The following is a 2,251-nucleotide window of genomic DNA, read 5'->3' as shown; positions in this document are numbered from 1 at the left end:
GGCTCTCCCTCCTCGGGAGCCACAGGGGCCCAGGCTGGCGGCGGGCATCCGGTGAGGGACAGTGTATCACGCTGCCGGTGCTGCAGAGCCCCCAGGACCAGGAGCGGGACAGGCCTGGGATGCAGCGCGCAGGTCGGGGGGCCGTGAGCAGAGCTGCTCGGTGGAGCCGCCGGGCAGGACGGGGAGGCGCGCGGACCCCTGAAGAACAGTTTGGGGTGCTGGGCAAGGAGGCCCGCATGACCTCAGGGCGCCCCAGCCAGCCCGGGCCTGCGGCATGCATGCACGAGCATCCACAGGACCCACCGCCCTCCAGACTGTGCCGGTCCCCCAGCTCGGGCTCCCGCTGCCAGACGCTCTGATCCCCACCCCCGTTTCCACAGGCCTGCCCTCAGGGAGCCCCACTCCTCCACGCTCTTGTGTGAGTGTTCCCCTCCTTCTCCCCTGAGAACCGGCTTCCACGTCCCTGGCACCTCACTTCTGATCGGTGAGGACCTGGTGGACCCCGCTCACTGCCGTGTCTCTCAGCTACACGTGTCGCAGCGCACGTGGGTTCACGCCCAGCGACCTTTCCTGCACCACAGTGTCTGCATGCCTCCGTCACCTCCTCCGGGGACCTCCACACCCCGAACCATAGCAGGATCAACAGCCGGCCTCTTTCCAGAAGTCCTCCACCTGCCCGACTCAGCACCCCGGCTCCCAGGAGGCTTCGCCCCACCAGGACCCACCACCACTAACCCCATCTCTCACTCCCCCGCTGGCCTATCCCACCGCAGCTCAGACTCCACAGGGTGTCATGACCTGAAGTTACTCCTGAAAACGCCTGCAACTTCCCGGCCCTTCCCGGCTCCACTGGAATCCCCAGGCAGAACTCCACCCCCAGGAAAACCGACTCCCCACTCATTCCACGTCCCTGCTCCCAACCAGCTGATCACGGGAGAACACCACCTCTCTGACTGGCCTTACTTTAACTCTTTATGGAAGTGCTCAAAAATCACAAAGGAGTAGAAAGGAGAAAGCCCCAAACACTCATCTCCCTTAATGAACCTTGCATCAGACCTGCCCCTCTCTGAGGGGACGCCCTCGCCCGAGGCCCCAGGCCCGCCCACAGCCCTGCCCCTCTCCCTGCCGAGGGGCCCCGGCAAGGCAGACTACTTTGGGCTCTGCGGGTGAGGAGCTCTGCGGCCGGTACTCGGCTGTCCGGAAGCATGAACGCAGCCCTAGACAATACATAAATGGACGCAGAAGCTGCTTTACTCAAACCAGCAGGAGCCACCCGCCCATGATGTGAGCCGCCCCGCGTTTATCACCGCACCCACACCTGGCACCATCACCCAGCTGAAGCACTTCCCAGACTCCGGTAAAGCCACCTACGGCCACAGGGCAAATTCTGGCTGATGCCTCGACATGACTGGCCTGTGGCACGTCAGACCCCGCAAGGAAGGACGCACGGCCCTCCTCCCCTCCCCTCCGCCGGAACGCTGACGTCACTTAGGCAGGAGTCGGGCAGCCAGCCTTGGGCACGAGGTGGAGGCCGCACAGGCGGGCAGCAGGGCAGCCTGTGCCCATCCCAGGTTTTCACGTGAGAACGTAAATGCCATCGGAGTCAAGCCGCGCACTTTCTCTGGGTACTAGCTTTTCTCCTCTGTGAATCTTCCTATATCTGTCCGCCCCAAAGGAGACAACGGCTACACTTCTTCAGACGTGGAAGAAACACTCCTCGGACACCGGGCCCCGGCCACGTCCTCCAGTCTGAGGGCAGCCTGTTCGGGATGACCCGGCCGCGCCCTGTGGGACCTCCCCCCTTTCTGCACCAGCCCGACTGGCTCCAGGCACCACTCAGCGAGCGCGCGCCCCTACGCCAACCTCCCTTCCTTGCTGGGTCCTTTCCTGAGGAGACAAAGATGCTCTGTCCTCTCAGTGACACTCTGGGGATGCACCTGTCGTGTGAGGAGTCGAGGGTGGCCTGCTTAGGCCCAAGGAGAGCTGGCGGCCACGCCCCACACTGCACCAGGACGAGGTCACTGGGCCGGTCCCCAGAGCAGCCCGCTGACCTCCCTGGGACGAGCTCCCTCACCAGGCTCTATCTGACGTGGACTGTCTTCAGGGCCCACACGGTGCCTGGGACCCCCATTTAAAGGGACGCTATTCTGATGAACTGAAGGACTACTGGCTCGTGAGCCCAACTTGTGGAGACATTTAAGTCCCGGACTCCCGGGTTACCAGCCTGGCCCCGAGCCAAGCTGCCCCAGAG

General features: G+C 63.9%; 1 protein-coding gene across 8 annotated transcripts in view; it reads right to left on the bottom strand.

The window, feature by feature from the left end:
* The window catches only part of FAM118A (family with sequence similarity 118, member A), a 26,424-nt gene that overhangs the window by 10,070 nt on the left and 14,103 nt on the right, over positions 1 to 2,251 (bottom strand). The window lies entirely within an intron of this gene.

Source organism: Bison bison, unplaced genomic scaffold, assembly GCF_000754665.1.
Source record: "Bison bison bison isolate TAMUID 2011002044 unplaced genomic scaffold, Bison_UMD1.0 scf7180017864079, whole genome shotgun sequence".
NCBI lineage: Eukaryota > Metazoa > Chordata > Mammalia > Artiodactyla > Bovidae > Bison > Bison bison.
This window is presented reverse-complemented; position numbering and strand designations above follow the sequence as displayed.